Below are 24,078 nucleotides of genomic sequence, written 5' to 3'. Positions count from 1 at the left end.
CTGGTAGACAGTTTATACTTTGCCAGTATGCTGCTGGTAATGCCACACATTGCAGGACTTGTGCAAGAGAATACATTTCCATGTTAGTGCATTCTGCCTGCTTGCCTTAGCAACAGACCCTGTAGACCTAAGAAGTATATCCAGACCCACATAAAGATAATGTGGACCTTTCTGATTGGTCAGCATCTATTGCTTGTACTTGGGCGTAAAGTAGCTGTTAACTGTTCAAATGTAGATACAAGGAACTTGTCAAGTACACTTTATGTGGATTCCATATCTATTCTTGTGTAAAGTTGTACTGTAAATTTACAAGCATGACGTATTTCTCCACCACCTGCCAGAATATGGTGGTCTGGCCCATCTCCTTTTATGGATGATATATTGTAAAGAAACCTTGTGGTTTGCAACTATATCTTCTTATATTCTACTTCTACAATGCTTGAGCACCTCCTGCTCATATATACCCAGCCTGTAGTTTTCATGCACTCTCAACTTGTTTACAATTATTGCATTCAACCCCAATCTCCTAATACTCCTCTAAGAGAGGATATTTCAGAATCACATCCAGCTTTTTTAGAATACTTCACTCACAATATCCCGCAAAAACTCAGAGTTCCCTCATACTATATAATATGAGAGTGGAAGTTTGGTATCAACAAGGGCAATCCTGAAGAGGGGTGGGGATACTGTTATTAGGAGGGCTAACAGTACAGCCACAAAACTGATATCTCCAACCTAACTTGGCATAAGTCGATCCTCTATGATCCCAGGGGCCGAGATGACTGGACAGCACTACCGCGAAGGCTGCAGACGACAGGTGTAAGGTTCGTATCTAGGGATATATGTGACGCTGAATACAACTCTTTCCTAGGATAGGAACATTAAAAGAATCTCGAATAACTTTGCAGAGGACACGGCCAGGTGGCGGATGCTCCCCCTCACGCTTCTGGGCTGCGCGGCCCTGTTAAAAAATGATGACGCTTCCCGATATTTATATGCATTCCAAAACGAATATTTCCTTATACCGAGACAGGTGTTCCGAGATATCAATGCGGAATTAAGGACCTTCTTGTGGTTGGGCAAACACCCCCGGGTGGCACTGACGACCCTTCAAAGGCATCAATACAGTGGTATGGAGGCCTATTATTGGACACCTGGCGCCTGTTAATGACTGGATACATGCCCCGGCTGCACATCCCACCTATGCACTAGAGAGGCATGGTATGGCGAAACGCACCTTCCTCCATCATCTCTATGGGGGCACGGGGAAAGCCAGGCTGCTTCCAGCCACAAGAGTTACCCTCGACCTTTGGGTACGGGCGACGAGATGTACAGGCTGGAAACGGAAGCCAACGAGGCAAACGCCGCTGTGGAAATGCGCATGGCTGCGGGAATTGAGTAAAGTAAAGGGCTTCCAGAGATGGGACGATATAGATATTTCGACAATCGGTGACGTGATGAAGAGTGGGGCGCTGAAGTCCTTCCAGGTCCTCAGGGCAGAGTACGGCTTAGGTCGCACTCAATATTATAGGTATGCACAGCTGAGTCACGCCTGGCGGGCGGAGGAATTTTTGACAGGCACGCTCCCCGAGTACGCACCACTGGAGGGCCGTCTCTTGCACGAGCAGATCCCAAGTAGGGACACACCTACAGAACTGTGATGAATAACCTCCCGGATGGGCTAGGGAACCTTCAAAGGAAATGGGAAGCAGATGTGGGGGGACATGGATGGGGTGGATTGGGACACGGTCCTGATGCATCCGAGGGAGGTGGCCATTAAGTCCCGCCTACGGCTTATCCAATACAATATCCTCCATAGGACCTACTATGACCGAGTGCGCCTACATAACATGGGGAGGGCCAGTGACCCAAATTGCCTGCACTGTGGAAGGGATGGTGGTGATTTTTTTCATACCATCTGGTCGTGTTCGGAAAGTCAAAGCTATTGGGTTGAGCTCCTGAGAGAACTAGGGGAGGTACTGGGGACCACTTTACCGCTAGATCCCAAATTGGTCTTATTGGGTATGACTAACGATGTGGACCTTGCCCGCCTGAAGTTGATCTTTCTAGTTTTGGCTCTAGTGGTCCCCAAAAGGGATGTAGCACGGAGTTGGGGGGTGGCCACGTTGCCGCAGCTGGAGGAATGGAGGAATGGAGATGAGGCATGGATCTCTACATGGCGGCTGAAAGGGTCACGTACAAGGCACGGGGATGCCCTAAAAAGTTTGGAAGAGTATGGGGCAGATGGTGTAAATATCATGGCTTGGATGGAGGGCTTTGAGCCGGCAGGGGCGCAGAGGTATTTCTACAGGGGACAAGAGAGAGGGTGCCAAGAGCCTTTGTGATATTATGGGGTGGATCAGGGATAAAATCGACGGGGTCTAGATGGGGCAGAGGAGAGTGGATTGCTCTTACCGATGAATCAAGGAGGGAGGGTGGCGGAAGGGTGGGGTGTGTTGATTAATGCTGACATGCTGGTTGTGTTCATGTACAATAAAATGCAAATAAAAAGAATTTTAAAAAAAAGACTGGATGTATTGGTAGAGTGGTGCTATCTAAAATTGTAAAGTAAATAAGTAGATTGAAGACTGAGTGCAGTTTGAAGATTGTAGCCAGTATAAAAGAGACACCGCACCACACATCAATGGCCTGAAATAAAATAACAGTTTTCTTTACCTAAAAAATTCCATTATACATTGTGATCCTGCACCACTGCAGTTGTGCCACACTGTTGGACTCCCTTTGGAAGAGATGGCAGAGGAGAGTCACGCTGAGGAGTTGCGGGTGCCGGTTGTCCAACCCATGTGGTATGTGGAGACTGGTCTAATGACAAAACAACCAACAATACATTGGAGAGATTGACCTGCAGATGGTGTAGATGAGGTATTTTGCACCAGCTGAAAAATTTCTCTCAGTGTGCAGCATACATGGACTTAATTGAAAGACAACTAGCTACAAGAATAACCGCTACCACTACAGGCAGAAATTCAAAAGGATTTAGCTGTTGCCGGTCAATCACAACTCATATAGGTATAGGTTGTCGAGATCATGGAGCAAGTCCTTCCCCCTGTTGCTGAGACAGGAGGTCCTCCCGAGGCAACCTGCAAATCGTTTATGAGAAGTGGTAGCTAATTAATCAGAAGGGATGGCTGGATCAGACGCCCAGGCACTCTGGGCACCACACTCTCTTGGCACAGTCACAGGCTCCTATAGATGATTTGGGGCTGGTCGGTACTGACTTTTCTCAGAATTTAGGACCAGAGAGGCAGTGACAGGAATGCATACAGGAGACCTGTGTCCCTTCGCTGACAGAATCTGTCCCCCAGTTACCTATTTGGAAGAAACTGCAGTGCACAGAAACTTAAACACTGTGTGTTCTTGATTGTGGCAACCAGATCTATCCAGTTCACTCACCACTGATCGAAGATGCCCTGTGCCATCTCAGGATGGAGAGGCTATTCGTGGTCTGCCAACTGATGTATGCTCAACTCATTTGCCCTCGTGTTCAGGGACCCTGCTAGGTGACAGGTTACCAGAAAGATTCATGCTAGTCTAACCAACACTAGAGACATCAAGACTGGTGGCAAAGGATCCAGAACCCATCTCACCCTGCTTTTGTAGTACCACCTGGTGGATTCTGTCTGGTAAAACCCCCTTATGGTCAGCCAGAAGGTATTCAGGACCAAACAGTTAGCTTAAAGTTCCAAAAGGTTCATGTGGTGCTGGTACTCCTCTGCAGACTAGAGGTCTCTGATCTCCAGCTCTTCCAGATGACACTCCCCTTGCCAGCAGTGACGCATCTGTCACATGAAGCCTGATTGTGGAAGGGAGATTGGCCTGCCATGTGTCAGGTTGGTGCTCGCCGCCCACCATATAAGGCCCTTAACTAGCTCTTGAAAGATCTGGACAGCATAGGAGAGGCGGCCACGCTGCTGGGCCCATTTACTGATTAGGTTCTTATGAAGCAGATAAACTGCTGAACACGTTATCTGGCACATAAAACCAATTATGACACATTTGAGAGAAAAGATGGCAAACGTGCACTAACTGTACTAACTATACGTTACAGAAAAAATGAGAATATTTTAAAGACTTGTTACTGCATCGTAAAAGCATGCAGACGAGAGTAAATTAGATGATGATTAGTCATTCGAAAAACCTAGGTTGTACTCTATTAACTACCATTGGTATATCTTTTTGAAACATAATAGAAGATATTACGTGATAAATTCACATGGTTAGGATATTTTCCTCAATTACACTTATGAAATAAAATGTGCGTGAAGAATTAATGAAAATTAATGTCATGTAGAGGACATTATATGTGTTGTTGAGGAGTCTTATTCCAAACTCCGTATTTTACATACGTGAAATTGTGCACCAAAAGAAAAAAAAGGTGCTCATGTTTATACTAAAATCAAATGCTCTGAAACCTTTAGGGAATAATCTTCATACATGTAATAATACGAATCATTAGAAACGATATTAATATTTTATGTTTTGAAATAATTTTATACATTGGTACTTTGGACATGCAGTAATATGTAATTATTACATGTGCTATTTACAACAAATCTAAAGTGCTTTAAGAGTGCAAAATAAGTTAAAAGAAATATGTAAGGTCCCAAAGGTTACAAATAAAATGTATATTTTCATTATATTATATATATTCTGTATTTCATGAACCAAATTCAATTTAAGCCTGCATTTCCTTATTTTGCTTGATTCTGTAAACATGGAAAGGCATCGCTAACTTGCAATGTGAAGAGAAACTATGTCTCATAGGGAAAGTTTCCATGCGCATACAAGAACTGCTAGCAACAATGTTACTTTGGGAACATCTGCCATGAGAAACTGTCCTCTTGTACTCACTCATGTACTTTTGCAAAAGGACTATAGATTGAGAGTTATATACACTGGATGGTTCAACAGCTTACGTGAAGATCACCACCTTTTTGCTATATTATGTGTCTACTTTATGCTGCATGGCAATCACCCTATACAAACTGACCAATGGACTGAGTGGGCTGACCAGATGAGGTGACCCAGGAGGTGTCACCCCAGAACTTGATGATTATATTATAGATTGATGTGATGAAAGGTCGCAGAGAGAATACTGGCACTTCTGGAGAGGCGCTCTTGCACATTGCTTCTTATTTTTTGGAACTTTCTTGCGGACTCTGCTGGCTTTCGTTTGGCTGAAGCATACTCTGTGTGCGCTATTCCCGCACTTCTTTCCCTTATGGGAGAGTACCTCTGAGCTGTAACAGTACACATCCACTCCTGTGCTTTTTCAGAGTTTTGGCAATTAATGGCAATCTCAGAAATTGATTTGATTATCCTGCACTCTTAGGTCTGAAATGCCTGATATTAATGTATTTGCTCCTTTTAATAATTATGCTAAATATAACTCTAACTAAATCCTGTTCTTATCTCTCCATGATTTGTCTCCAGTGATTGATTGTGCATTCCAATTGGGTTGTCAATGCTAGAAGGGAATTCTAATAGAGAGCTCTCTGGACAGCAGATACTAATGCTATTATTCTGCACAGTTCAAACTGAATTATTGGTTTATACGATCTTTGTTCAACTGAACTTCTTCAGGAGATTTGATCTAGCCGTTATAATACTTTACTTGTATTGTTTTGTTCTGAAAGTTATATACATGAATTTAAAGACGAGTTGGTAGGTCAGGTACCCAATTCCTAGTGCTCATTGGACAACTGGATTGGATCCCTATGTCAGAGCCCTCTCGGCACAAAGCAAGATCCTTCGGAGACCAAGTAAATGAACCAGAAGTGTAGCATAAGGAGATAAGGGGTTTGTTAAAAAAATGGGCCCAGTGGTGCTACAGCAGTAATTCTGGTAGCAGAGGATGGTTTATCTGTACAATGGAGTTAAGATGTAGGGGGGTCCTTACTGAGATCCCTATTGAAAATCCCTGTCCAAAGATTGCCCACACCAGCTCAAGCTGAAAGTTTGTGTATGGTTGTAGGAAACCCAGTGTCGGTGCACACGTGTGAATATAAATAGGGTTTGGTGTTGCAAATGCTCATGCTTAGATTGTGGTATTGTGAAAATGGCTGTATGAGGTTGCGCAAAGTGGTTAGAGTCCACATTTGAGTGATGCACTTTTTGCAGAAAAGTTGTGTCTGGTCCGTCGTGGCCAAAGATTCAGGGATATACACCTAAGTGTGTGTCATATGCTGAGTGAGTTGTTTCCTGTGTTTCGAAGGTGCTGTACGTGAGACATCATTAGCAGTACCAACAAGAAAAGGGGAATTTTTTTGTGAGATTCAGGGTTACGGTTGTTACAATTGTTTTCAGTGCATTGGGAACATACTGCATTAGCCTGAGTGAGGTCATGCTGGTCAAAGTCTTACTTGAAGTGAATGTAAAGTAGGTCAGATCATTGTATTTGGTTAGACGTCTTGTGTGAAAGGATCTATTATTTCTTTAGTGGAGCAGACAGAGTTTTTGAAATAGCTTGCATTGTGTGGAGATGTTTGCTTAGAGAAAACACACACGAAGGATTGTAAAGGAGGGGCAGCTGCTGCAAGGACTGAGATTGATGTTAGAGTGTGCTGTGCTGGAATTGGTTGGTTGTTGTAATGCCGCGCTGTGACAGGGGGACTACATTACAGTGTGCAGCACTGGTATTGGCTGTGAAGATCCTAAACAAGGAAGTGTAAGAGAAATAGATTGAAGAGAGGTATTTGTGAAGGACAACATTTTAAATTTGCAGAAAACTGAAAATTGTGAAAAATGCAGGTGTATTCACGTGTACCTACTCAAGGAGTTGTACCCAAGGGTACACCAGCATAGTATATGTCCCAAGAGAGAGGATATCACATGTGTACATGGCTTTAAAAGTGGATGAAATACAGTGAAAAGGATGGACCATTAGCTTCCCCACAACATGGAACATTTAATGTCAGAATTCTTGAAAATTTTAGGAGACAGCTATAAGATTAAACAGCCTCCTAGACCTATGCAATTAAAGGCGCTTAGTGAATCGGAACATATAGCCCATCAAAAAAAGAAACAGAAATGTCAGGAAGGGTATAAGAACACTTTAAACCGAAAATTCGAGTCTAGATGGGATGCTCAACAGAATGCTTGGAGAACAGATATAGCAGAGGAAACTAGAATGTATCCCATTATAGGTGCAAAGAAAGAGGAAGGGGGAAGCATAAGGAAAAGAAAAGGCAACTTTAGGAGTCAAAAACACTAGCTCTGGCTGAAGATAGTGATCATGAATTTGATGACAAATTCTTAGATGAATTATTGCTGAACCATCCACCACCTTATAATGAAGATCAATCCCAGAGTTTTACAAATTCTTATTTGGGGGGAATTCCTGATGCACCTGCGGTGCCCGTAGATCCAGTCCCACACACCCCATTTAGCCAGTGGGTGGATACATAAAGATGCCTGATGTGAATAATCGGACTGTATTGAATCCGCCAGATGCTCTGAGTGTCCAAGTGACTATAGGTCCTGTAGTTCCTTTATATCAGCCTGGAAATAGAGGAAAACATGTACAAACATTGTCTGTCCCTACTGGGGTAAAGGATTCAACTTCGATTCCTGCAGATGTGAGATTGAGCCAACTTACCTGGACATCTTTAATTCCAACTTCTGCTACTATTCCCTGCAGAGCTAGCACTGGTTCAAGCGTACATTCCACTCAATTAAATTCTTCCAGTGGAAGGTTAGGACAGGCTCAAACTTTCTATGCACCTGAAAATGGTATGGTAACTTCAACACGGGCAACTCAGAATACTACTATAAACATTCTTCCGATGGGAACGCCAGACATTCTACATTCTACACCTATTGCAAGAACGGAAGGTCAGCATGAGGATTTACTAGGAAATACAACAGAAGGACAAAAAGGTCCTACCTCTCAAGAATTTGATGATTGGCTCAAAGGTACAGTTACTCCAGCAAATGATAGAGGTGTTGGAATTAATGAAAAAAATGCCCTGGGAACAAAAAATAGATCAGTCCCTTGATTTTTCGAGACTCATGGTGGAATTGGATGAAATGATTATAGGAACTATAAGCCCTGCTAGGATTGATGCTTATCAGGATGATGAATGATTTTTCGTCTGCAAAGACATTAGCAGACAAACTTGAAGCACATATGAAAAGTTATCTGAATTGGCACAGAAATACAAAGTGGATGGACAAAAGTCGAAACATTGTAAAATCCCTACAGAAAAAATTTCAGAGACAGGGATTTGAAAACACAAGACCCTCGTGAATGAGGCTACAGATTAAAGAATACTGGCTATCCTTAAAAAATAGGGAGAGCTGAAAAAAGGGAAGGTCAATGCAACAAGAAGAAGAAAACGAAAAAGGTTACCATGCAAACGTTCCCGGTCATCAAATATGATGGAGGTGAGGGATTGAGGATGCTCCCTATGAGGGAGGTACCTTGAAAAGGATATGTACATGTCCCTTGGACTAGACCAGGCATTTTGTCCTTTACAAATGAAGTTCCAAAATTGAGAAAAATCCTGTTTAATGGTACAAACAAGTTGAACAGTTTGTGATGGTTTCAAAGGTTTTGTTGAAAGATTTAGATACCTTATTTGATATTGTGGTCTCAATAAATTTGTGGGCACTGTGTAAAATTGCTGTCGATAGGCATGAAACAGAACCAGCAAGGAATTCTCGCCCAGGTGCACCATCTCCTGAGGTGATGAAGAAATATAACCAAGAAATTACCAATTTGAAAGGGAAATTTTCTCCTAAAATCAATTGGGTAAAAATTGACAGGATGGCTCACGAATTGAAGGAAACAGTTCATGCTCACTATGAGAGGTTATTGCAGGCATTCAATCTGGCATTCAAGCTGTACAGTGGCATGGAGAATGTGTCAGAAAAGGACATGGGACATTTTGTTTATCAGTTTGTTCATGGACTGAGACCTGGGATTAGCAGCATGATCCAGTAGCATTCAACTTGTTGGCAGACTAAGCATGTAGATTAAATCCTCTGTTATGCTACTTATACTGTGGGGACGAATTTGAATCAAAAGTTAAGAAGCTCAAGAAGAAATTAATGATTGCCCAAATAAAAGCAGTTCAGAAAGGTCAGGGTGTAACAGGTTTTGATCCCATTTTTGCTGTGCAGAATGGTTATCGTCAGAACCCATCAATGCAAGGAGTAAGTGGAGGGCAACAGCAAGGTATGCAGCCTCAAGTTAGAGGTCGAGGTGTATCAACCGATGTGTTTCAAGAGGACAAATCCGTGTCACATTTGCAGCAAGTTAGGGCATTGAAAGCGCAAATGTTGATTCAATCCAATTAAAATTGGGGGACAGATTCAGATTATTTGAAAAGCACAGTCACAGAGAGATGTTATGGTACAGACTCAGCAGGTTCACACACAAGAAAATCAGACTCAAAATGTGCCCTGAGTCCTGATACCCCATATGAATGGTCAGGTCCAGAAATACAATTCAAATGAAGGATTTCATAAGGATGAAGAATCTCATGCAAATCAGAATGTGTCCAGGAATATTATTTGATCCAAATAGATGATGCAGACTCAGATCTGTCACACCGATGGTGCCTGAGAGGAGTGGAGGAATGCGTGCTTGGCACATCCTGAGAGGTAGACCAGAGTGGGTGGCAAGGTAAATGGGACTACTGCCTCATTCCTTGATGATACTGGTGATACCTATTCCACTATAAGAACAGTGGAAGTTCCAAACTTACCCCTCTCTGGAGAAAGAATCCAAGTTGTGGGAGCTGTAATTTGAGAAATGTCAAACCCGGTAACAAAACCTGTACTTGTGAAAATAGGGTCATTTGAGGATTTACATTGCAGGGTTTGTATGTGCCACCTGGCATGTGGAACGAGGTGGATGGATGCAGCAAGGGGTCGATGAAACCTCAAACAATCCTCATGAAACCAAGACTAAACAATGGGATCATATCTTAAATGTACCAGACATGCTTAGTGGTTAAAAGGCATGGTCAGAAAAGCCCTATGTAAGGAATTCTATGAGTTGGGCTTGGATGGTACTTCGGATCGTTGATGGTAAACCCCAGGGAGAGCAAGTGGCCGGCTGTCATCCAGAGGAAGTCTGTGATGGACTGTGGCAGTCACTCCTTGAGCAACCAATTATCGAGGTAAGGGAATACATATATCCCTGACCCTTGAAGAAGAGCCACAACTACTGCCATCATGTTTGGGAACACCCAAGGAGCCTCAATAAGGCCAAAGAGCAGCACAACAAATTGGAAGTGCATGTACCGCACTGTGAACTGTATTAATACCTGTGGAACTGTAGGATGGGTATATAAAAAATATGCGTCCCAAGGACCAGTACATCATCCAGTAATATGGATTCTGAGTAGAGATGATATGAACCAGAGTAAGGATTTGTCCTGCTGCTGCAAGGCATACAATGGCCAGAGATCCAGTATAGACATGAGGCATCCATCCATCCTCAAGTAGTTCAAATAGAATACCCAGCCCCTGTCTGAGTCCAGCACCTGTTTAATGGCACTTTTGGCCAGTCAGTGACTGACTTCACTCTATGAGTTGCATGAAGATAATGGCACGGTCAGCTGATAAACACTCTGGTGTATGGGGAATAATAAGTGGAGATAAAATGAAATGCAGAGTGTAGCAACTTTGAATTATTTGTAAGACATTGTGGATCTCCAACTGGAAAGGAAAAAAATTTCCTGCCCCTCTACTGGGATGGTCATGGGGTCTGGAGGGAAAATAAAAGTGGCTTGGAAGCAGTTGATGCAAGGGAGGAAGAGTTGGACTATAGCTCTCCCTGCTGATTTGAGCATCCTCAGCAGCCACCATGTCCTCGGTTCCAAAATTGATGTATTCGCTGTTGTACTAGCTGTGGTTTTGTGTCTAATGCTACTAACCTTTTTAAGGAAGGGATTTTTCAATATTTTGAAATAATTTTGGTCATACTATATCGAGTACCAAAGTAGGATCTCTGCACTAAGATGGCATTTTGGGACACAGTTCAAAGTTGTTAAAATATAATGTATAGTAATGGTTAAAGTTTGATTCCAAAAATCAACTATTGGTTTGGGAAAATCAAGTTCAGCCTTGATTTGAACATGAAACGGATTGTTAAACTACATGTCCCATAAATTCCTCACATGGCAACTCAAGAAGCTCTTTGGTATGAAAAAAATCAAATTCAATAGAATTTCCCTATTGAGGGTTGAATGAGAGAATCATACATTGCAATGATGAGATGATGACTCTGAAAATACACACAAAAGTTATCTGAATTGGCACAGAAATACAAAGTGGATGGACAAAAGTCGAAACATTGTAAAATCCCTACAGAATAAATTTCAAAGACAGGGATTTGAAAACACAAGACCCTCGTGAATGAGGCTACAGATTAAAGAATACTGGCTATCCTTAAGAAATAGGGAGAGCTGAAAAAAGGGAAGGTCGATGCAACAAGAAGAAGAAAACGAAAAAGGTTATCATGCAAACGTTCCCGGTCATCAAAGATGATGGAGGTGAGGGATTGAGGATGCTCCCTATGAGGGAGGTACCTTGAAAAGGATATGTACATGTCCCTTGGACTAGACCAGGCATTTTGTCCTTTACAAATGAAGTTCTTAAATTGAGAAAAATCCTGTTTAATGGTACAAACAAGTTGAACAGTTTGTGATGGTTTCAAAGGTTTTGTTGAAAGATTTAGATACCTTATTTGATATTGTGGTCTCAATAAATTTGTGGGCACTGTGTAAAATTGCTGTTGATAGGCATGAAACAGAACCAGCAAGGAATTCTCGCCCAGGTGCACCATCTCCTGAGGTGATGAAGAAATATAACCAAGAAATTACCAATTTGAGAGGGACATTTTCTCCTAAAATCAATTGGGTACAAATTGACAGAATGGCTCACGAATTGAAGGAAACAGTTCATGCTCACTATGAGAGGTTATTGCAGGCATTCATGCTGGCATTCAAGCTGTACAGGGGCATGGAGAATGTGTCAGAAAAGGACATGATACATTTTGTTTATCAGTTTGTTCATGGACTGAGACCTGGGATTAGCAGCATGATCCAGTAGCATTCAACTTGTTGGCAGAGTAAGCATGTAGATGAAATCCTCTGTTATGCTACTTATACTGTGGGGACGAATTTGAATCAAAAGATAAGAAGCTCAAGAAGAAATTAATGATTGCCCAAATTAAAGTAGTTCAGAAAGGTCAGGGTGTAACAGGTTTTGATCCCATTTTTGCTGTGCAGAATGGTTATCGTCAGAACCCATCAATGGAAGGAGTAAGTGGAGGGCAACAGCAAGGTATGCAGCCTCAAGTTAGAGGTCGAGGTGTATCAATCGATGGGTTTCAAGAGGACAAATCCATGTCACATTTGCAGCAAGTTAGGGCATTGAAAGCGCAAATGTTGATTCAATCCAATTAAAATTGGGGGACAGATTCAGATTATTGGAAATGCACAGTCACAGAGAGATGTTATGGTACAGACTCATCAGGTTCACACACAAGAAAATCAGACTCAAAATGTGCCCTGAGTCCTGATACCCCATATGAATGGTCAGGTCCAGAAATACAATTCAAATGAAGGATTTCATAAGGATGAAGAATCTCATGCAAATCAGAATGTGTCCAGGAATACTATTTGATCCAAATAGATGATGCTGACTCAGATCTGTCACACCGATGGTGCCTGGGAGGAGTGGAGGAATGCTTGCTTGGCACATCCTGAGAGGTAGACCAGAGTGGGTGGCAAGGTAAATGGGACTACTGCCTCATTCCTTGATGATACTGGTGATATCTATTCCACTATAAGAACAGCGGAAGTTCCAAACTTACCCCTCTCTGGAGAAAGAATCCAAGTTGTGGGAGCCGTAATTTGAGAAATGTCAAACCCTGTAACAAAACCTGTACTTGTGAAAATAGGATCATTTGAGGATTTACATTGCAGGGTCCGTATGTGCCACCTGGCATGTGGAACGAGGTGGATGGATGCAGCGAGGAGTCGATGAAACCTCAAACAATCCTCATGAAACCAAGACTAAACAATGGGATCATATCTTAAATGTCCCAGACATGCTACAGTGGTTAAAAGGCATGGTCAGAAAAGCCCTATGTAAGGAATTCTCTGAGTTGGGCTTGGATGGTACTTCGGATCGTTGATAGTAAACCCCAGGGAGAGCAAGTGGCCGGCTGTCATCCAGAGGAGGTCTGTGATGGACTGTGGCAGTCACTCCTTGAGCAACCAATTATCGAGGTATGGGAATACATATATCCCTGACCCTTGAAGAAGAGCCACAACTACTGCCATCACGTTTGGGAACACCCAAGGAGCCTCAATAAGGCCAAAGAGCAGCACAAACCATTGGAAGTGCGTGTACCGCACTGTGAACTGTATTAATACCTGTGGAACTGTAGGATGGGTGTATAAAAAATATGCGTCCCAAGGACCAGTACATCATCCAGTAATAAGGATTCTGAGCAGAGATGATATGAACCAGAGTAGGGATTTGTCCTGCTGCTGCAAGGCATACAATGGCCAGAGATCCAGTATAGACATGAGGCATCCATCCATCCTCAAGTAGTTCAAATAGAATACCCAGCCCCTGTCTGAGTCCAGCACCTGTTTAATGGCACTTTTGGCCAGTCAGTGACTGACTTCCTGCATGAAGATAATGGCATGGTCAGCTGATAATCACTCTGGTGTATGGGGAATAATAAGTGGAGATAAAATGAAATGCAGAGTGTAGCACCTTTAAAATATTTGTAAGACATTGTGGATCTCCAACTGGAAAGGAAATATTTATCCTGCCCTTCTCTGGCATGGTCATGGGGTCTGAGGGAAAATAGAAGTGGCTTGGAAGCAATTGTTGCAAGGGAGGACAAGTAGGAGTATAGCTCTCCCTGCTGCTGTGAGCATCCTCAGCAGCCACCATGTCCTCGGTTCCAAAATTGATGTATTCGCTGTTGTACTAGCTGTGGTTTTGTGTCTAATGCTACTAACCTTTTTAAGGAAGGGATTTTTTGATATTTTGAAATAATTTTGGTCATACTATATCGCGTACCAAAGTAGGATCTCTGCACTAAGATGGTATTTTGGGACACAGTTCAAAGTTGTTAAAATATAATGTATAGTAATGGTTAAAGTTTGATTCCAAAAATCAACTATTGGTTTGGGAAAATCAAGTTCAGCCTTGATTTGAACATGAAACGGATTGTTAAACTACATGTCCCATAAGTTCCTCACATGGCAACTCAAGAAGCTCTTTGGTATGAAAAAAATCAAATTCAATAGAATTTCCCCATTGAGGGGCGAATGAGAGACTAATACATTGCAATGATGAGATGATGACTCTGAAAATACACACAGGATAGAAACGTGCTGTTAAACTTAATGCAGACACATTTTAGCACCTGTGAACTACTTGGCCTGGAATGCCATCCTAGAGCAGAGTTGGGAATATATATAGACAATAAAAAAGGACTGTGAATTCATTTCAATTTTGTCACAATATTTCAATAAATAATCGGCTTCTAATGCCTTACCAATCTATATTTGAAGAACTGGTCCAAGGGCACCATCATCTGTCTTTGGAAGGAGCATATCTGACAATCATAATCCTCCACCTGTTCCAACCCATGTACACAATATTATTATGCAAATTAGAAACATGGGAAAAAATGGAGGAAGAAAAATGACAATGGAGATATTGATTCCAAATGATGCACACAGAGATGTAACCAAGATCATCTCAGAACCACCGATTGAATAGCTGGAATAACAGGAACGTAAAATACACTGCAAAACTCATGTGATACAAAAGGTTATGAAACTCTAACGGTGTGAGACTTAGGTCTGTCTCCGCGAAAAAAAACTTGTGACTAGCCCCTGTTCTACAGGAATAAGGCCCAAAGTCGAATAGCAGAGGAGAGGCTCCGTGACTGCTAAATTGGAGGAAGGCGGCACACCGGAGGACAGTGGCGGCTGCCACATACAAACAAGCATTTGCAATGCAATAGGTCTCGCATTAGGAAAGTTTGAGCTATTGGTCTTGTAAATGACAATTGTTTTATTTATGTGTTGGTTTTGAAAATAGCTAAATTAATAGCTTTGTCCTTTACAATGCCAATAGTTATAACTTTTGCAAATGTGACACCTATAGCATTTGTAATGATACATGTTTTGTATTTACGTGACTTAGATGTATTGATATTACAAATAACAATGGCTTTTAATTTTTTTTAAATAATGAATATTTAAATAAAAGTGATTGTAATTTATAATGGCAATAGCTTAAACTTTTGTAAATAACTTTTGTGAAGATTATGTTCAGTGTATTTTATTGTGACGAAAATCCAACAGAAGTGAAATATTAACATCTTTTTGTGACATTTGTAATAAAGCTTGAAACATTGAGAAAACATATTTGAACCAGTTGTTGTTGAATGGTTGCACAGATTGATGCTGTGATGGCGCGGAGTGATGTTGTGGTGGCGACGAGTGATGCTGTGGCGTTCAGTGATGCTGTAGTAGCGCATAGTGATGTTGTGGTGGCCCTGAGTGATGCTGTGGAGGCCCTGAGTGATGCTGTGGAGGCCCTGAGTGATGCTGTGGAGGCCCTGAGTGATGCTGTGGAGGCCCTGAGTGATGCTGTGGAGGCCCTGAGTGATGCTGTGGAGGCCCTGAGTGATGCTGTGGAGGCCCTGAATGATGCTGTGGAGGCCCTGAATGATGCTGTGGAGGCCCTGAATGATGCTGTGGAGGCCCTGAGTGATGCTGTGGAGGCCCTGAGTGATGCTGGGGTGGCCCTGAGTGATGCTGGGGTGGCGCTGAGTGATGCTGGGGTGGCGCTGAGTGATGCTGTGGTGGTGCTGAGTGATGCTGTGGTGGTGCTGAGTGATGCTGTGGTGGTGCTGAGTGGTCCTGTGGTGGTGCTGAGTGATGCTGGGGTGGCGCTGAGTGATGCGGTGGTGGCGCTGAGTGGTGCTGCTGTGGTGCTGAGTGGTGCTGGGTGGTGCTGTGGTGTTGTTTCGTGACTGCAACATCCAGTCTGCACTGGGGCAGGGAGGAAGAGGGGCACTCACGCAACTGTACCTGAATCAGTAGCCCTATAAAACACGCTTTAGCACATCGTTGTGTGGAACACCTGTCTTCTTGTATTGAGGACTTCAACATCCAGCCTGCACTGTGGCAGGGAAGAGGAGCCTCCACGCATAGTTACCTGCAGCAGTAGATGTATAAAACGGACCTTGGCACACTGCTGCACGGGGTGTTCCAGAGCGAAGTACGGGCCAGGAAAGGGCCAACCAGTGCCTGTTACAGCTAGGGACACATCTCTCATCTGTGCAAAATAGTATGATGTACTATGGGTACGAGTAAATGGCCTCCACTACCTGCCCTTCCACTACAAATAAAACCTACAAGAGCGTGTCTATTACTTTGTTGGTGACTTCAGCAGTGGGGGCCTTGACTACGGAAATAACCTCGGTAGTAGAGAAACTTGGTATTAATGTCACTCCCCTTAAAGAAAGACACTTGTTTGCAATAAACTATTGTCGATAAAGCTGAATTTAGATACGGCACCTCACGGAGCCACAGACACAAGTATCCTAACTGTAGCGGCAGAGATGTCCTAAAGAAACTCCAAATTATCATCTGAAATTGAGCCGCCTGTGAGCAAAATAAGCTATAGATCCCGTAGACAGTCGAAAAACTGTGCTCATCATTGATATCAGAGGACGTGGCAAGAACCTCCCTCGCCGGGTGTGAAAGAAAGGTGATGGAGTGCGGCGCTCGTAAAACTGACCCCACAAGCAGCACATAAATAATACAATTAAAATGCTGCATTTTACCATAACAGTGAGACCGAGGGAACCACGAATTGATGCCACACACTGCACGCCACCACTGCCTACGGAGTTGTGTAATTTCTAAAGTAAACCGGGCAAGCGTCGCATACAGAAAGGGGTGTGGACGCCTTTGCAACCGTGGGGGCTCTTTAGCAAAAAACAATGCTGTGTTAAAGTAAATGCGGCAAACCGCTATGAAGAAAAGCGCAGCCGGCATTAAAATTAAAGTACGACATGGGGGCGCTTTAACAACAAACAAGCTTTGGGAAACCCACTGAGCGGTAAGTGTGGGGGTGGTTAACAGTATGCGGTGATCGCAATGGTGTGTAGTAGGGTGCGAGGCAGGCAGTCTACGGTACAGCAGGCTTTGAGGCACATTCTATTTCGATGGCAGAGTAAGTTATGAGAGGACTGGGGGCGAGGGGGAGCAGTGCAGACAAGGAGGATGGCTCAGGGCTCTCCCTGTGCCCTCCGGGAAAGTGGCAGGCGTCGCGGTCCAGTCTTACCTCCCGGGGCAGGTCGTGCATTCTGGCAGGTCTAAGCTCGTGAGAGGATCCATGTAGTGCCGACTGGACCCCGCTTCACTCCCATGGGCTCTCTTCCACCTGTTTCCCCGCAGCAGGACCCCACGGGAAGCATCACACGGGTCGCGGGGAGTGAGGAAAGTTCAGCCCACAACTTAACAAGACCTCTAGAAACACTCTCCCACTCAGGACTAAGAGACATGGACGAGAGAGGGAGACCTGGGGAAACATTCACCGCTCTGTACCAAGACATAGTGTGAGAGTAAGCGGGGGAGAGAGAGACCCTAGATAACACTCTCCCGCCTGGCACCCTGAGACTACGAGAGAAGTGGCCAAGGGAGAGACCTGGTGGAAATACTCTCAATGCAACAAATAAATAGAAGAAATAGTCACTTACCTCAAGGGCAGCGTCCAATGAATGATGTGGTCGCCGCCATTGTTAAACAAGCGTCTTCAAATAGGTCGTAATGAAGGCGTGGCGGTGGCGCCAGTAATACGCCTGCTCCCGATCAGAAAGTGAGAATTATCACAGCATGAGGCCCCAAAGTAATAATTATCACATCATGCCGAGAGGCCCCCACGCTGCTGGAGCACTCAACTGCGCATTAATTATAGTTGAGTGCTCCAGCAGCCTGGAGCGCCTGTTGACATGCTGTGATAAGTGGGGTCTCATGCTGTGATAATTGTTACTTGCGGCGCCTGACATAACGCGCACAAGCTGTTCCACTGTGAAGCGCGTTCACAGACCTGAATCGGCTCGTGCCCATACTAGAATCGGCTCGTGCACAGGTCTGTCTCCAGGTCTGTCTCCCTTGGAGGCAAACACGGCGACTATAAGTCTCGTTGGCGGCAGCGCTTTGCGCTGCAACGCCAGCGAGACCTAAAAAGTGGTGAGCGGGTGGAGGAGGAGCAGGGGGAGCGTAGGAGGGAGAGCTCCCCCTGCGGGGTGGTTAATAATTAATAAAATATTTGTTTTAAAACTACCTGAAGCTGACGGCCGCCTCGCGCGTCATTCCTCAGTGGTTTTCTTACTTCCTTGTGCCAGCAGGCACTGGTCCGGCATCGGACTCCCTGTGCAATCCCCGTGCTGCTCTCAGCAGCACAGGGATTGGCCTGAGCGGGCTGGTTCGACGCTCTGCTCAGGACAGGGAGTCTGTGCTGTTTCTCTCAGTCTGTCACCAATGTTGGTGTGTTTTCTTTCTATTTCCAGTGTATAGACAACTGTTCTTGAAAAGAGGAAAACTGTGCTATTTTGAGTGTGGAATTCGTCAGTGAAAATGTTGTGAATACCCATCAACGTGCAAGGTTGTGGGTGTGCAAAAATCTTCCAGGACACTTCTCCTGAGTACTGACTACCACCTGCTCACGGGAGCAGATTTACTTCAATCTAAATTTACATCATACTGGGGGAAAAGGGCAAATGAGTAAATTGATGCTTTGTGAATTGTAAAAGCAACTCTGACCTTTTGAACCCAAACATTGGCATACCTAAGTTTGATTTAGGTGCCAAATGGCTTTGTGAATCGATCCGATGAGTCTGCAAAGCAATTGTACAAATGTTCTCCCTCACTGATGCGGTTTCTTGGGGTCATCTCCAGAGTTTGCGCTGTCCCAATGGCTGTTAGCACGACGGAAGCCGTGTCTTACTTATTGGTTTTTTTTGCAGTGTTGTTCTTTGTGCTGTTTTGCACTCATTAATTCAACAGTCATGTCATCAATATATGCCATTCCTCATTAGTTCAATAGATAAAGACAGATGCAAACACAACAGGTTGTTTAAGTAATTGTATTTATATAGCTCTTATTACCCCAGACGAGGCATCAAAGCACTTTTCAGCCATTATCACGCTATTCCGGGTACTCAAAACTATTAGTGGTGGAATAGTATAGGGAAATATGAGTTAATTTGAGCAGAGCACATGCAAGTCTGTTAGTTGGATTGAATAGGATAATGGAGGCATTGAAGAGGGAAGAGTCTAGAAAGAATTAGTTGGGAGATCATAGTGGGAAAATGAGGTTTAGGAGGAGTCAAAGGAGAGATACAGGAGGGAAGAATTTAGAAAGGATTGTTTGGGAGATCATAGTAGTATAATGAGGTTTGCGTTGAGCCAGGAGGAATAGAGTAGGGAAGACTCTAGAAAAGGTTACTATGGTGATCATAATAGTAGGATACGTTTTTGGGCTGAGTCAGAGAGTGGAGGCTGAGGATATATTGAGAGACGCATAGGGTGAGGCACAGAGTATTGCATTGGAGAGAGTCAAAGTTTTTTTTTTCTTCTACAGTAAGAGTAGAGTATTAAATATATAAATACCTAATTACATAGAAATGGTATACATGTATAAGGAAGCAAACCTATAGAGATTCAAAGTTGTATTGTATGAACTCAGATTTTCAAGTGCTGCTGTATTTGAAGCTAATTTATTTGAGTATTTTTATAGCTACTTTATTTTATTTTAATATATTTTCTTCAATATTTCAATTGTGAAGCACTTGTGGATAAAATAGTTATGATAATATTTACATATTGTGATAAATAAAACAGATACCCTCTAATCTAATCAAATACCATTTGACAACTATGCAGTGACCTATATACATACTAATCAAGGAATAATATATATATATATATATATATATATATATATATATATATATATATATATCACCGTATGTAATATATTATACATATTGTACTAAGAAATACACATATCTAGATACATACATATAATCAAATTATAAATGTTTACATACATGGGGATATGCTGCACATTAGTGTTTGAGTGTGGTGGATATGTAGGAAAGAGGAAATGCTTGAGTAGTCTTCTGAAGATAAGATAGTTATCTGTGGATATTATGTGACATATTCTTTCCAAGAATGCTTCCTGGACTCTCCTTTTCCAGTGTTATTCTGACATAGCTTACTGTAAGATTGCTCTTCCTCAGAAAACAATGTGCTACTAATACTGGTTTTTATCCAGGGGTAATGGTTACAGCAGTGCTAAGTTGGCAAACTGTCAGTTGCTGTAAAGGTTCACATATTCTTCTCCTAGACATCAAAATCAGTATGATTTTACACCCTCAACTGTGTGTCACAAGTAGAACAGGGTGGCTTCACCACGCACACCTTTCATAGTTCAGTGGTGCCGTTTTATATGTACACAGCTGCACATGTTTGGTGCCTCCTACTCTTGTATGAGAGTGCAGGTGCACATACAGTATTTGCTATAATGTGTCTGTGTGCCCTTGCGGCTTTTCAACACTGGCACACCTATGTGCCCTTTGCAAGCATTAACTTGACATTTTGGATGGAACATGGTGGAATTCAATAAGTGTCAAAACACAGAACACTGAATTGATGAAAAAAGAAGTGACAAATGTTGCATTTGTTTTACATGCTGCTTTTTAAAAATGTTTATTCTTTTTATTCAACAAACTCGATCCGTCCATATGCATAATAGTTATTAGACAGGTATGTTCTACACAGCTTCTGGTACAGGGAAAGCGACAAAACACAAATATGAAAACATTCGCAGATATCAATTTCTAACACATCCTGCCGGATAATTACAGCATCACTCCCAGACCTACATTTCCCCTCTAACTCATGTTTTTCGGGCCTATACTTCTCCCATGGGCTCCAGATCTTTTCCCATTTCTTTGGACAGCCCCATCTCTGGTGAACTACTTGTTCTACCACACAACACCAGTCCAGACCCAATTGGAAAGTTTTGGTGGATCCCGTGCCCCCCACTTCCCTGCGATATTTCGTTTTGCCACCCCTGAAGCTAGCATGAGCCATGTTTGTGTGTGTGTGTGGGCCACTGGTCTTCCCTCAAGACCCGAGCAAGTGCCAGCTCGGATCTGGTTGGATGCGAATTCCCAGCACTTTTGACATCACTCTGACAACCCCAACCCAGTGGCGTTGGATTCTGGGGCATCCCCAGATAATATAGAAGAATGTGCCAATTTCGCTGCATCCTCTAGCAAATTGATCTGTGTCTGCCCTCCCGATCTTGTGTTGAAGTGTGAAGGGGTAGTATGATCTATGTAGAATTCTAACTTGAACTAGTCGGAATCTCGCCTATATGGCGCTCTCTCATGGGCTCTGGATTGCTTTGAAGAACTCAAATCATTCTCAGGGGTCTCACTAATACAAAGAACTTGTCATAGAAGCTGGAATATAAAAGACATCTTTATTTAACTTAAATAAGTGAGACTACGTCACACAGAAGCCTTAGCAACTGAATGAGGCAGTCTAAAGAATACAGAACACTGGGGTCTTATATATGTGAGGGTTACAAGCTCAGCATAAATGTAAGGGGCAGTCCTAGCTTTTGAAAGCATGCAAAATGTCTAATATGGACGTACAAGATCTGCAAAATATTAGCCAATAGGAAAACATTCAAAACAAGGCATCATGTAACCAAAACGTCCCCCTTGAGTCGTGTTTCTGCCCAACCCATAAGTCAATCAATTACAGCACCTATAGGTCAATCAGTAATGGCAGGGCGTGTATGTATGCAGTTAGGCCAGCTGGTGTCTGAGATTGGTTTCAAAACAAGGACAGAGGGGGTTTTCAACACGTTGCAGTCCACAGGGCAGAGACACTTCATGAATAGAGCAGCCAGTAAAGGCAACACAAAATGACGACAAATGTAAGATGGAGTCAAAATTAAAGAACCTCAGACCCTCCTTTTGCCATTACACAGGCAAATCCTAATTCATGGCTAAGTGAGCATTCTACTCATTTCATAAAAGCAGGTATATGTAAGCTATCAGCAGGAATACAAAGAGAACAAAGCATTTAACATTCAGATAGCAAAATAAAGTAATGCCCACTATTACAAACAGGATTATGATTTTTTTTCACAACCCTAGGCAAAAGCAAATCCTAAAATTATTTTGCAAACATTTTCAGGGCTCCTATGTATTTCAGTGACTATTGACAATGCCAATAAAACAATAAGAATCAGTCTCCTAACACCCATTCTATGCAATTGCACGGGAACTGCTTGTGCAATCATAACTACACCCAAAGTCCGTCCAAGCCTCTCTGGCAGGCTTCTATTGTCCATCAAATCTTCTTCTGTTGTTTTCTTCCGCATTGGGCCTCTTGATTCAGGCCTTTCATGAAAATGGTGCTTCTCAGTATCCGTTGGAGTGCCCTCCTGGCAAACACTCACAGCTCACTTGAAAGTCTCAATGTCTCAATGCAGTGCACCAATATATTTCCTGTGCTGCAGGCACTACAGATATTGTGCTCTTTGTTAGTCATGGGCACAGATCATCTCATGCAGACCCAAGTACTATTAATCGGGAAAAGAGCAACAGACTGTCACACTCAGCAACACTTTCAGGCTCCAACACTCACTATTCAGTGTCAGAGGATGCTCAGGCTGCTCTTTCATTTAATTTTCTTTTCATCATGGGTACCAAAATGTAGTGCCTTTTGCCAATCTTGGATCCTCCGGTGCACTGCCCTTCCGTTGGAGCAAAGAAAAGGGGGTGTGTTGCCAAAACTCAGGCCAAGGGGCTCAAGGGACTGCACACTGTCAGAGGTTACCAGCACATGACAGGTGAAAAACTGAAGCCTCAAAACAACAGGGATCCTTCTCTTTTGCTCTTTTGCACTGAAACTCTGGTTCTGTGATGTCCAATGCCGTCTGATGGAGCAAGTACGATGCTTTGGAGATACCATTGATGGCGCGCTGGCGATCGCTGTCCAGCCTTGCTGCTTTCTGGGTGCAAGACGTAGTGGCCATACGCCATGGGACAATTCTGGTCTAGAACACACTGTCATTCTCAAAGGCAATACTTCTAATCTCTTCAATTGGGTATCCTTCATTATCCTCTGCCATCTAAGGGTAGATAGTTACATGGGAATTCTATCTGAATGGATGTCCTCACACATGGTGGCATTGTCTAATGGGGAAAACATTTCTTTTTTTTCTCAATAATTAAGTCTAGGTGTTTCTAAATTCCTTATCTAGAACACCTCAAAAGAGAAATCACATGATACAGATTATCAGGGACATGTAGATACCTCCCTTTTAACAACTGTGCATCAGGTGCACTATGCAATACAAAGGCTAATGATCAAAATGTGGAAACAAAAGACAAGAACTAGAGAGTCCTGGTATTTCCATGATTTAGAACACATCTGATCCCACCAAAAATTAAAGAAGCAGGAACAAAAGGGTAAAAAATAACCAAATTACAATTAGTCATTGAAAATGTGTAATGTTCAAAATATTAAATATAAGGTATCTCCTATTGAGGTGGAAAACTTGTTTTACTATAGTATTGAGTCAGTTAACCAGTCCATCACTACCCTGACAGTCAGACTGGAAAACATTGAAGTAGGCCTAAAGAAAATTCTTGAAAACCAGTCTGGTCATACAAAAGGGAATTATACATAATATGGGGGTCCCTGATACATTACTGCAGTCTGGAAGTGTGAACCTGAACAATACACCAACAATAATAAATTGGCTAACTGGTGAAAGGAATATGGAAAAGGGAAATGGATTTAGGACACAGCTAAAATCCCCAATAACTAGGCACGATGCGACATCGGTCAGGGGAGAAGCGGCAAAAGAAAAATCTATAGGAAGAACAAGAAATTACTTGGGTGATAGTCAGGCATGTGACACATCACCAAGAGTATGGGTGATACACAAAAAATCAAAATA

This window comes from Lissotriton helveticus, chromosome 3_2 (genome assembly GCF_964261635.1).
Source record: "Lissotriton helveticus chromosome 3_2, aLisHel1.1, whole genome shotgun sequence".
NCBI lineage: Eukaryota > Metazoa > Chordata > Amphibia > Caudata > Salamandridae > Lissotriton > Lissotriton helveticus.
This window is presented reverse-complemented; position numbering follows the sequence as displayed.